Raw genomic sequence first — 12,796 nt, 5'->3', positions numbered from 1 at the left:
CTGCTCTTCTCTGCTTTCCTCTGCTCTTATCCACTCTACTCTGCTCTGCTCTGCTCTGCTCTTCTCTTCTCTTCTCTGCTCTGCTCTGCTCTTCTCTTCTCTTCTCTGCTCTGCTCTACTCTGCTTTTCTCTGCTCTTCTCTGCTCTGCTCTGCACTGCTCAGCACTGCTCTTCTCTTCTCTGCTCTGCTCTGCTCTACACTTCCCTGCTCTGCTCTGCTCTCCTCTGCTCTTCTCTGCTCTGGTCTGCTCTTCTCTGCTCTGGTCTGCTCTTCTCTGCAATTCACTGCTCTGCTCTGCTCTTCTCTGCTCTGCTCTTCTCCGCTCTTCTCTGCTCTGCACTCCTCTACTCTGCTCTTCTCTGCTCTTCTCTGACCTTCCCTGCTCTGCTCTTCTCTTCTCTGCCCCGCTCTACTCTGTTCTGCTCTTCTCTGCTCTTCTCTGCTCTGCTTTTCTCTGCTGTTCTCTGCTCTGCTCTGCTATGCTCTTCTCCGCTCTGCTCTGCTCTGCTCTGCTCTGCTCTTCAGTGCTCTGCTCTGCTCTTCCCTGCACTGCTCTGCTCTGCTCTTCTCTGCTCTGCTCTTCAGTGCTCTGCTCTGCTCTGGACTGTTCTTCTCTGCTCTGCTCTGCTCTGTTCTGCTCTACTCTGCTCTGCTCTGATCTGTCTGCTCTTCTCTGCTATTCTATGCCCTAATCTGCCCTTCTCTGCTCTGCTCTGCTCTCCTCTGCTCTGCTCTTGTCTTCTCTGCTCTGCTCTGGTCTGCTCTTCTCTGCTCTGCACTGCTCTTCTATGCTCTGCTCTGCTCGGCTCTGCTCGGCTCTCCTCTGCTCTTCTCTGCTCTGCCCTGCACTGCTCTGCACTGCTCTTCTCTTCTCTGCTCTGCTCTGCTCTACACTTCCCTGCTCTGCTCTGCTCTCCTCTGCTCTTCTCTGCTCTGGTCTGCTCTTCTCTGCTCTGGTCTGCTCTTCTCTGCTCTACTCTGCTCTTCTCTGCTCTTCTCTGACCTTCCCTGCTCTGCTCTTCTCTTCTCTGCCCCGCACTACTCTGTTCTGCTCTTCTCTGCTCTGCTCTTCTCTGACCTTCCCTGCTCTGCTCTTCTCTTCTCTGCCCCGCTCTACTCTGTTCTGCTCTTCTCTGCTCTGCTCTGCTCTGCTTTTCTCTGCTCTTCTCTGCTCTGCTCCGCTCTTCCCTGCAGTGCTCTGCTCTGTTCTTCTCTGCACTGCTCTGCTCTGCTCTGCTCTTCTCTGCTCTTCTCTGCTCTGCTCTGCTCTTCCCTTCACTGCTCTGCTCTGCTCTGCTCTTCTCTGCTCTGCTCTTCTCTGCTGTTCTCTGCTCTGCTCTACTATGCTCTTCGCTGCTCTTCCCTGCTCTGCTCTGCTCTACCCTGCACTGCTCTGCTCTGCTCTGCTCTTCTCTGATCTGCTCTGCTCTTCTCTGCACTGCTCTGTACTTCGCTGCTCTTCTCTCCTCTGTTCTGCACTGCTCTGATCTGCTCTTCTCTGCTCTGCTCTGTTCTGCTCTACTCTGCTCTGCTCTGATCTGTCTGCTCTTCTCTGCAATTCTCTGCTCTACTCTGCTCTTCTCTGCTCTGCTCTGCTCTGATCTGTCTGCTCTTCTCTGTTCTTCTCTGCTCTTCTCTGCTTTCCTCTGCTCTTATCCACTCTACTCTGCTCTGCTCTGCTCTGCTCTTCTCTTCTCTTCTCAGCTCTGCTCTGCTCTTCTCTTCTCTTCTCTGCTCTGCTCTACTCTGCTTTTCTCTGCTCTTCTCTGCTCTGCTCTGCACTGCTCAGCACTGCTCTTCTCTTCTCTGCTCTGCTCTGCTCTACACTTCCCTGCTCTGCTCTGCTCTCCTCTGCTCTTCTCTGCTCTGGTCTGCTCTTCTCTGCTCTGGTCTGCTCTTCTCTGCAATTCACTGCTCTGCTCTGCTCTTCTCTGCTCTGCTCTTCTCCGCTCTTCTCTGCTCTGCACTCCTCTACTCTGCTCTTCTCTGCTCTTCTCTGACCTTCCCTGCTCTGCTCTTCTCTTCTCTGCCCCGCTCTACTCTGTTCTGCTCTTCTCTGCTCTTCTCTGCTCTGCTTTTCTCTGCTGTTCTCTGCTCTGCTCTGCTATGCTCTTCTCCGCTCTGCTCTGCTCTGCTCTGCTCTGCTCTTCAGTGCTCTGCTCTGCTCTTCCCTGCACTGCTCTGCTCTGCTCTTCTCTGCTCTGCTCTTCAGTGCTCTGCTCTGCTCTGGACTGTTCTTCTCTGCTCTGCTCTGCTCTGTTCTGCTCTACTCTGCTCTGCTCTGATCTGTCTGCTCTTCTCTGCTATTCTATGCCCTAATCTGCCCTTCTCTGCTCTGCTCTGCTCTCCTCTGCTCTGCTCTTGTCTTCTCTGCTCTGCTCTGGTCTGCTCTTCTCTGCTCTGCACTGCTCTTCTATGCTCTGCTCTGCTCGGCTCTGCTCGGCTCTCCTCTGCTCTTCTCTGCTCTGCCCTGCACTGCTCTGCACTGCTCTTCTCTTCTCTGCTCTGCTCTGCTCTACACTTCCCTGCTCTGCTCTGCTCTCCTCTGCTCTTCTCTGCTCTGGTCTGCTCTTCTCTGCTCTGGTCTGCTCTTCTCTGCTCTACTCTGCTCTTCTCTGCTCTTCTCTGACCTTCCCTGCTCTGCTCTTCTCTTCTCTGCCCCGCACTACTCTGTTCTGCTCTTCTCTGCTCTGCTCTTCTCTGACCTTCCCTGCTCTGCTCTTCTCTTCTCTGCCCCGCTCTACTCTGCTCTGCTCTTCTCTGCTCTGCTCTGCTCTGCTTTTCTCTGCTCTTCTCTGCTCTGCTCCGCTCTTCCCTGCAGTGCTCTGCTCTGTTCTTCTCTGCACTGCTCTGCTCTGCTCTGCTCTTCTCTGCTCTTCTCTGCTCTGCTCTGCTCTTCCCTTCACTGCTCTGCTCTGCTCTGCTCTTCTCTGCTCTGCTCTTCAGTGCTCCGCTCTGCTCTGGACTGATCTTCTCTGCTCTGCTCTGTTCTGCTCTAGTCTGCTCTGCTCTGATCTGTCTGCTCTTCTCTGCTATTCTCTGCTCTACTCTGCTCTTCTCTGCTCTGCTCTGCTCTCCTCTGCTCTGCTCTTCTCTTCTCTGCTCTGCTCTGGTCTGCTCTACTATGCTCTGCACTGCGCTTCTCTGCTCTGCTCTGCTCGGCTCTGCACTGCTCTTCTCTGCTCTGTTCTGCTTTCCTCTGCTCTGATCTGCTCTGCTCTGCTCTTCTCTGCTCTGTTCTTCTTTGCTCTGCTCTGGTCTGCTCTTCTCTGTTCTTCTCTGTTCTGCTCTACTCTGCTCTGCTCTGATCTGTCTGCTCTTCTCTGCTCCACTCTGCTCTGATCTGCTCTTATCTGCACTTTACTGCTCTGCTCTGCTCTTCTCTGCTCTGCTCTTCTCCGCTCTTCTCTGCTCTGTACACCTCTGCTCTGCTCTTATCTGCTCTTCTCTGCCGTTCCCTGCTCAGCTCTTCTCTTCTCCGTCCTGCTCTGCACTGTTCTGCTCTGTTCTGCACTGCTCTGTTCTGCTCTTCCCTGCTGTTCTCTGCTCTGCTCTGATCTGCTCTGCTCTTGCCTGCTCTGCACAGCTCTGCTCTGCTCGTCTCTGCACTTCTCTGCTCTGTTCTTCTCTGCACTGCTCTCCTCTTCGCCGCTCTTCTCTCCTCTGCTCTGTTCTGCTCTTCTCTGCTCTGCTCTGCTCTGCTCTTCTCTGCTGTTCTCTGCTCTGCTCTGCTATGATCTTCCCTGCTCTGTTCTGCTCTTCCCTGCTGTTCTCTGCTCTGCACTGATCTGCTCTTCTCTGATCTGCTCTGCTCTTCTCTGCTCTGCACTGCTCTTCTCTGCTCTGCTCTTCTCTGCACTGCTCTGCACTTCGCTGCTCTTCTCTCCTCTGCTCTGCTCTGCTCTGATCTGCTCTTCTCTGCTCTGCTCTGTTCTGCTCTACTCTGCTCTGCTCTGATCTGTCTGCTCTTCTCTGCTATTCTCTGCTATACTCTGCTCTGCTCTGCTCTGCTCTGCTCTCCTCTGCTCTGCTCTTCTCTTCTCTGCTCTGCTCTGGTCTGCTCTTCTCTGCTCGGCTCTGCTCTTCTCTGCTCTGCTCTGCTCGACTCTGCTCTGCTCTTCTCTGCTCTGTTCTGCTTTTCTCTGCTCTTCTCTGCTCTGCTCTGCTCTTCTCTGCTCTGCTCTGCTCTTCCCTGCTCTGCTCTGCTCTACCCTGCACTGCTCTGCACTGATCTGCTCATCTCTGATCTGCTCTGTTCTGCTCTTCTCTGCTCTGCTCTTCTCTGCTGTTCTCTGCTCTGCTCTACTATGCTCTTCGCTGCTCTTCCCTGCTCTGCTCTGCTCTACCCTGCACTGCTCTGCTCTGCTCTGCTCTTCTCTGATCTGCTCTGCTCTTCTCTGCACTGCTCTGTACTTCGCTGCTCTTCTCGCCTCTGTTCTGCACTGCTCTGATCTGCTCTGCTCTGATCTGTCTGCTCTTCTCTGCTATTCTCTGCTCCACTCTGCTCTTCTCTGCTCTGCTCTGCTCTGATCTGTCTGCTCTTCTCTGTTCTTCCCTGCTCTTCTCTGCTTTCCTCTGCTCTTATCCACTCTTCTCTGCTCTGCTCTGCTCTGCTATTCTCTTCTCTGCTCTGCTCTGCTCTGCTCTTCTCTTCTCTTCTCTGCTCTGCTCTACTCTGCTTTTCTCTGCTCTTCTCTGCTCTGCTCTGCACTGCTCAGCACTGCTCTTCTCTTCTCTGCTCTGCTCTGCTCTACACTTCCCTGCTCTGCTCTGCTCTCCTCTGCTCTTCTCTGCTCTAGTCTGCTCTTCTCTGCTCTGGTCTGCTCTTCTCTGCTCTGGTCTGCTCTTCTCTGCTCTTCACTGCTCTGCTCTGCTCTTCTCTGCTCTGCTCTGTTCTTCTCTGCACTGCTCTGCTCTGCTCTGCTCTTCTCTGCTCTGCTCTGCTATGCTCTTCTCTTCTCTTCTCTGCTCTGCTCTACTCTGCTTTTCTCTGCTCTTCTCTGCTCTGCTCTGCACTGCTCAGCACTGCTCTTCTCTTCTCTGCTCTGCTCTGCTCTACACTTCCCTGCTCTGCTCTGCTCTCCTCTGCTCTTCTCTGCTCTGGTCTGCTCTTCTCTGCTCTGGTCTGCTCTTCTCTGCTCGACTCTGCTCTTCTCTGCTCTGCTCTGCTCTGCTCTGTTCTTCTCTGCACTGCTCTGCTCTGCTCTGCTCTTCTCTGCTCTGCTCTGCTATGCTCTTCGCTGCTCTTCCCTGCTCTGCTCTGCTCTTCTCTGATCTGCTCTGCTCTTCTCTGCACTGCTCTGTACTTCGCTGCTCTTCTCTCCTCTGTTCTGCACTGCTCTGATCTGCTCTTCTCTGCTCTGCTCTGCTCTGCACTGTTCTGCTCTGCTCTGATCTGTCTGCTCTTCTCTGTTCTTCTCTGCTCTTCTCTGCTTTCCTCTGCTCTTATCCACTCTTCTCTGCTCTGCTCTGCTCTGCTCTTCTCTTCTCTGCTCTGCTCTGCTCTGCTCTGCTCGTCTCTTCTCTTCTCTGCTCTGCTCTACTCTGCTTTTCTCTGCTCTTCTCTGCTCTGCTCTGCACTGCTCAGCACTGCTCTTCTCTTCCCTGCTCTGCTCTGCTCTACACTTCCCTGCTCTGCTCTGCTCTCCTCTGCTCTTCTCTGCTCTGGTCTGCTCTTCTCTGCTCTGGTCTGCTCTTCTCTGCTCTTCACTGCTCTGCTCTGCTCTTCTCTGCTCTGCTCTTCTCCGCTCTTCTCTGCTCTGCACTCCTCTACTCTGCTCTTCTCTACTCTTCTCTGACCTTCCCTGCTCTGCTCTTCTCTTCTCTGCCCCGCTCTACTCTGTTCTGCTCTTCTCTGCTCTTCTCTGCTCTGCTTTTCTCTGCTGTTCTCTGCTCTGCTCTGCTATGCTCTTCTCCGCTCTGCTCTGCTCTGCTCTGCTCTGCACTTCTCTGCTCTGTTCTGCTCTGCTCTTCTCTGCTCTTCTCTGCTTTCCTCTACTCTTATCAACTCTTCTCTGCTCTGCTCTGCTCTGCTCTTCTCTTCTCTGATCTGCTGGGCTCTTCGCTGCTCTTCAATTCTCTGCTCCTCTCTGCTCTGCTCTTCTCTGCTCTTCTCTGCTCTGCTCTTCTCTGCTCTTCTCTGCTCTTCTCTGCTCTTCTCTGCTCTGCTGTGCTCTTCGCTGCTCTTCAATGCTCTGCTCCTCTCTGCTCTTCCCTGCTCTGCTGTTCTCTGCTCTGCCCCGCTCTACTCTGTTCTGCTCTTCTCTGCTCTTCTCTGCTCTGCTTTTCTCTGCTGTTCTCTGCTCTGCTCTGCTATGCTCTTCTCCGCTCTGCTCTGCTCTGCTCTGCTCTGCTCTTCTCTGCTCTGTTCTGCTCTGCTCTTCTCTGCTCTTCTCTGCTTTCCTCTACTCTTATCAACTCTTCTCTGCTCTGCTCTGCTCTGCTCTTCTCTTCTCTGATCTGCTGGGCTCTTCGCTGCTCTTCAATTCTCTGCTCCTCTCTGCTCTGCTCTTCTCTGCTTTTCTCTGCTCTGCTCTTCTCTGCTCTTCTCTGCTCTTCTCTGCTCTTCTCTGCTCTGCTGTGCTCTTCGCTGCTCTTCAATGCTCTGCTCCTCTCTGCTCTTCCCTGCTCTGCTGTTCTCTGCTCTGCTCTTCTCTGCCAAGCGCTGCTTTGCTCTGCTCTTCTCAGCTCTGCACTGCACTGCTCTGCTCTTCTCTTCTCCGCTCTTCTCTGCTCTGCTCTGTTCTTCTTTGCTCTGCTCTGCTCTGCTCTTCTCTGCTCTTCTCTGCTCTACTCTGCTCTTCCCTGCACTGCTCTGCTCTGCTCTTCTCTGCTCTGCTCTTCAGTGCTCTGCTCTGCTCTGGACTGTTCTTCTCTGCTCTGCTCTGCACTGTTCTGCTCTACTCTGCTCTGCTCTGATCTGTCTGCTCTTCTCTGCTATTCTCTGCTCTAATCTGCCCTTCTCTGCTCTGCTCTGCTCTCCTCTGCTCTGCTCTTCTCTTCTCTGCCCTGCTCTGGTCTGCTCTTCTCTGCTCTGCACTGCTCTTCTATGCTCTGCTCTGCTCGGCTCTGCTCGGCTCTCCTCTGCTCTTCTCTGCTCTGCTCTGCACTGCTCTGCACTGCTCTTCTCTTCTCTGCTCTGCTCTGCTCTACACTTCCCTGCTCTGCTCTGCTCTCCTCTGCTCTTCTCTGCTCTGGTCTGCTCTTCTCTGCTCTGGTCTGCTCTTCTCTGCTCTACTCTGCTCTTCTCTGCTCTTCTCTGACCTTCCCTTCTCTGCTCTTCTCTTCTCTGCCCCGCACTACTCTGTTCTGCTCTTCTCTGCTCTGCTCTTCTCTGACCTTCCCTGCTCTGCTCTTCTCTTCTCTGCCCCGCTCTACTCTGTTCTGCTCTTCTCTGCTCTGCTCTGCTCTGCTTTTCCCTGCTCTTCTCTGCTCTGCTCCGCTCTTCCCTGCAGTGCTCTGCTCTGTTCTTCTCTGCACTGCTCTGCTCTGCTCTGCTCTTCTCTGCTCTTCTCTGCTCTGCTCTGCTCTTCCCTTCACTGCTCTGCTCTGCTCTGCTCTTCTCTGCTCTGCTCTTCAGTGCTCCGCTCTGCTCTGGACTGATCTTCTCTGCTCTGCTCTGTTCTGCTCTACTCTGCTCTGCTCTGATCTGTCTGCTCTACTCTGCTATTCTCTGCTCTACTCTGCTCTTCTCTGCTCTGCTCTGCTCTGGTCTGTCTGCTCTTCTCTGTTCTTCTCTGCTCTTCTCTGCTTTCCTCTGCTCTTATCCACTCTTCTCTGCTCTGCTCTGCTCTGCTCTTCTCTTCTCTGCTCTGCTCTGCTCTGCTCTTCTCTTCTCTTCTCTGCTCTGCTCTACTCTGCTTTTCTCTGCTCTTCTCTGCTCTGCTCTGCACTGCTCAGCACTGCTCTTCTCTTCTCTGCTCTGCTCTGCTCTACACTTCCCTGCTCTGCTCTGCTCTCCTCTGCTCTTCTCTGCTCTGGTCTGCTCTTCTCTGCTCTGGTCTGCTCTTCTCTGCTCTTCACTGCTCTGCTCTGCTCTTCTCTGCCCTGCTCTTCTCCGCTCTTCTCTGCTCTGCACTCCTCTACTCTGCTCTTCTCTGCTCTTCTCTGACCTTCCCTGCTCTGCTCTTCTCTTCTCTGCCCCGCTCTACTCTGTTCTGCTCTTCTCTGCTTTCCTCTGCTCTTATCCACTCTTCTCTGCTCTGCTCTGCTCTGCTCTTCTCTTCTCTGCTCTGCTCTGCTCTGCTCTTCTCTTCTCTTCTCTGCCCTGCTCTACTCTGCTTTTCTCTGCTCTTCTCTGCTCTGCTCTGCACTGCTCAGCACTGCTCTTCTCTTCTCTGCTCTGCTCTGCTCTACACTTCCCTGCTCTGCTCTGCTCTCCTCTGCTCTTCTCTGCTCTGGTCTGCTCTTCTCTGCTCTGGTCTGCTCTTCTCTGCTCTTCACTGCTCTGCTCTGCTCTTCTCTGCTCTGCTCTTCTCAGCTCTTCTCTGCTCTGCACTCCTCTACTCTGCTCTTCTCTGCTCTTCTCTGACCTTCCCTGCTCTGCTCTTCTCTTCTCTGCCCCGCTCTACTCTGTTCTGCTCTTCTCTGCTCTTCTCTGCTCTGCTTTTCTCTGCTGTTCTCTGCCCTGCTCTGCTATGCTCTTCTCCGCTCTGCTCTGCTCTGCTCTTCTCTGCTGTGATCTGCTCTGCTCTTCTCTGCTCTTCTCTGCTTTCCTCTACTCTTATCCACTCTTCTCTGCTCTGCTCTGCTCTGCTCTTCTCTTCTCTGATCTGCTGGGCTCTTCGCTGCTCTTCAATTCTCTGCTCTTCAATGCTCTGCTCCTCTCTGCTCTTCCCTGCTCTGCTCTTCTCTGCTCTGCTCTTCTCTGCCCTGCGCTGCTCTGCTCTGCCCTTCTCTGCTCTGCACTGCACTGCTCTGCTCTTCTCTTCTCCGCTCTTCTCTGCTCTGCTCTGTTCTTCTTTGCTCTGCTCTGCTCTTCCCTGCACTGCTCTGCTCTGCCCTTCTCTGCTCTGCTCTTCAGTGCTCTGCTCTGCTCTTCCCTGCACTGCTCTGCTCTGCTCTTCTCTGCTCTGCTCTTCAGTGCTCTGCTCTGCTCTGGACTGTTCTTCTCTGCTCTGCTCTGCTCTGTTCTGCTCTACTCTGCTCTGCTCTGATCTGTCTGCTCTTCTCTGCTATTCTCTGCTCTAATCTGCCCTTCTCTGCTCAGCTCTGCCCTCCTCTGCTCTGCTCTTCTCTTCTCTGCTCTGCTCTGGTCTGCTCTTCTCTGCTCTGCACTGCTCTTCTATGCTCTGCTCTGCTCGGCTCTGCTCGGCTCTCCTCTGCTCTTCTCTGCTCTGCTCTGCACTGCTCTGCACTGCTCTTCTCTTCTCTGCTCTGCTCTGCTCTACACTTCCCTGCTCTGCTCTGCTCTCCTCTGCTCTTCTCTGCTCTGGTCTGCTCTTCTCTGCTCTGGTCTGCTCTTCTCTGCTCTACTCTGCTCTTCTCTGCTCTTCTCTGACCTTCCCTGCTCTGCTCTTCTCTTCTCTGCCCCGAAATACTCTGTTCTGCTCTTCTCTGCTCTGCTCTTCTCTGACCTTCCCTGCTCTGCTCTACTCTTCTCTGCCCCGCTCTACTCTGTTCTGCTCTTCTCTGCTCTGCTCTGCTCTGCTTTTCTCTGCTCTTCTCTGCTCTGCTCCGCTCTTCCCTGCAGTGCTCTGCTCTGTTCTTCTCTGCACTGCTCTGCTCTGCTCTGCTCTTCTCTGCACTTCTCTGCTCTGCTCTGCTCTTCCCTTCACTGCTCTGCTCTGCTCTGCTCTACTCTGCTCTGCTCTTCAGTGCTCCGCTCTGCTCTGGAATCTTCTCTGCTCTGCTCTGTTCTGCTCTACTCTGCTCTGCTCTGATCTGTCTGCTCTTCTCTGCTATTCTCTGCTCTACTCTGCTCTTCTCTGCTCTGCTCTGCTCTCCTCTGCTCTGCTCTTCTCTTCTCTGCTCTGCTCTGGTCTGCTCTTCTCTGCTCTGCACTGCGCTTCTCTGCTCTGCTCTGCTCGGCTCTGCACTGCTCTTCTCTGCTCTGTTCTGCTTTCCTCTGCTCTGATCTGCTCTGCTCTGCTCTTCTCTGCTCTGTTCTTCTTTGCTCTGCTCTGGTCTGCTCTTCTCTGTTCTTCTCTGTTCTGCTCTACTCTGCTCTGCTCTGATCTGTCTGCTCTTCTCTGCTCCTCTCTGCTCTGATCTGCTCTTATCTGCACTTTACTGCTCTGCTCTGCTCTTCTCTGCTCTGCTCTTCTCCGCTCTTCTCTGCTCTGTACACCTCTGCTCTGCTCTTATCTGCTCTTCTCTGCCGTTCCCTGCTCAGCTCTTCTCTTCTCCGTCCTGCTCTGCACTGTTCTGCTCTGTTCTGCTCTGCACTGCCCTGCTCTTCGCCGCTCTTCTCTCCTCTGCTCTGTTCTGCTCTTGCCTGCTCTGCACAGCTCTGCTCTGCTCTTCTCTGCTGTTCTCTGCTCTGCTCTGCTATGATCTTCTCTGCTCTTCCCTGCTCTGCTCTGCTCTACCCTGCACTGCTCTGCACTGATCTGCTCTTCTCTGATCTGCTCTGCTCTTCTCTGCTCTGCACTGCTCTTCTCTGCTCTGCTCTTCTCTGCACTGCTCTGCACTTCGCTGCTCTTCTCTCCTCTGCTCTGCTCTGCTCTGCTCTGATCTGCTCTTCTCTGCTCTGCTCTGTTCTGCTCTACTCTGCTCTGCTCTGATCTGTCTGCTCTTCTCTGCTATTCTCTGCTCTACTCTGCTCTGCTCTGCTCTGCTCTGCTCTCCTCTGCTCTGCTCTTCTCTTCTCTGCTCTGCTCTGGTCTGCTCTTCTCTGCTCGGCTCTGCTCTTCTCTGCTCTGCTCTGCTCGAATCTGCTCTGCTCTTCTCTGCTCTGTTCTGCTTTTCTCTGCTCTTCTCTGCTCTGCTCTGCTCTTCTCTGCTCTGCTCTGCTCCTCTCTGCTCTGCTCTTCTCTGCACTGCTCTGCACTTCGCTGCTCTTCTCTCCTCTGCTCTGTTCTGCTCTTCTCTGCTCTGCTCTGCTCTGCTCTTCTCTGCACTGCTCTGCACTTCGCTGCTCTTCTCTCCTCTGCTCTGCTCTGCTCTGCTCTGATCTGCTCTTCTCTGCTCTACTCTGCTCTTCTCTGCTCTTCTCTGACCTTCCCTGCTCTGCTCTTCTCTTCTCTGCCCCGCACTACCCTGTTCTGCTCCTCTCTGCTCTGCTCTCCTCTGCTCTTCTCTGCTCTGGTCTGCTCTTCTCTGCTCTTCACTGCTCTGCTCTGTTCTTCTCTGTTCTGCTCTTCTCTGCTCTTCTCTGCTCTGCACTCCTCTACTCTGCTCTTCTCTGCTCTTCTCTGACCTTCCCTGCTCTGCTCTTCTCTTCTCTGCCCCGCACTACTCTGTTTTGCTCTTCTCTGCTCTTCTCTGCTCTGCTTTTCTCTGCTGTTCTCTGCTCTGCTCTGCTTTGCTCTTCTCCGCTCTTCGCCGCTCTGTTCTGCTCTGCTCTGCTCTGCTCTTCTCTGCTCTGCTCTGCTTTTCTCTACTCTTCTCTGCTCTGCTCTGCTCTTCCCTGCACTGCTCTGCTCTGCTCTGTTCTTCTCTGCACTGCTCTGCTCTGCTCTGCTCTTCTCTGCTCTTGTCTGCACTGTTCTGCTCTTCTCTGCTCTGCTCTGTTCTTCTTTGCTCTGCTCTGCTCTGCTCTGCTCTTCTCTGCTCTGCACTGCCCTGCTCTGCTCTTCACTGCTCTGCTCTGCTCTTCCCTGCTGTGCTCCGCTCTGCTCTTCTCTGCTCTGCTCTGCTCTGCTCTGCTCTTCTCTTCTCTTCTCTGCCCTGCTCTACTCTGCTTTTCTCTGCTCTTCTCTGCTCTGCTCTGCACTGCTCAGCACTGCTCTTCTCTTCTCTGCTCTGCTCTGCTCTACACTTCCCTGCTCTGCTCTGCTCTCCTCTGCTCTTCTCTGCTCTGGTCTGCTCTTCTCTGCTCTGGTCTGCTCTTCTCTGCTCTTCACTGCTCTGCTCTGCTCTTCTCTGCTCTGCTCTTCTCAGCTCTTCTCTGCTCTGCACTCCTCTACTCTGCTCTTCTCTGCTCTTCTCTGACCTTCCCTGCTCTGCTCTTCTCTTCTCTGCCCCGCTCTACTCTGTTCTGCTCTTCTCTGCTCTTCTCTGCCCTGCTTTTCTCTGCTGTTCTCTGCTCTGCTCTGCTATGCTCTTCTCCGCTCTGCTCTGCTCTGCTCTTCTCTGCTGTGATCTGCTCTGCTCTTCTCTGCTCTTCTCTGCTTTCCTCTACTCTTATCCACTCTTCTCTGCTCTGCTCTGCTCTGCTCTTCTCTTCTCTGATCTGCTGGGCTCTTCGCTGCTCTTCAATTCTCTGCTCTTCAATGCTCTGCTCCTCTCTGCTCTTCCCTGCTCTGCTCTTCTCTGCTCTGCTCTTCTCTGCCCTGCGCTGCTCTGCTCTGCCCTTCTCTGCTCTGCACTGCACTGCTCTGCTCTTCTCTTCTCCGCTCTTCTCTGCTCTGCTCTGTTCTTCTTTGCTCTGCTCTGCTCTTCCCTGCACTGCTCTGCTCTGCCCTTCTCTGCTCTGCTCTTCAGTGCTCTGCTCTGCTCTTCCCTGCACTGCTCTGCTCTGCTCTTCTCTGCTCTGCTCTTCAGTGCTCTGCTCTGCTCTGGACTGTTCTTATCTGCTCTGCTCTGCTCTGTTCTGCTCTACTCTGCTCTGCTCTGATCTGTCTGCTCTTCTCTGCTATTCTCTGCTCTAATCTGCCCTTCTCTGCTCAGCTCTGCCCTCCTCTGCTCTGCTCT

Source organism: Megalopta genalis, unplaced genomic scaffold (assembly GCF_051020955.1).
Source record: "Megalopta genalis isolate 19385.01 unplaced genomic scaffold, iyMegGena1_principal scaffold0054, whole genome shotgun sequence".
NCBI classification, from domain to species: domain Eukaryota; kingdom Metazoa; phylum Arthropoda; class Insecta; order Hymenoptera; family Halictidae; genus Megalopta; species Megalopta genalis.
Note: the sequence above shows the minus strand (reverse complement) of the source record.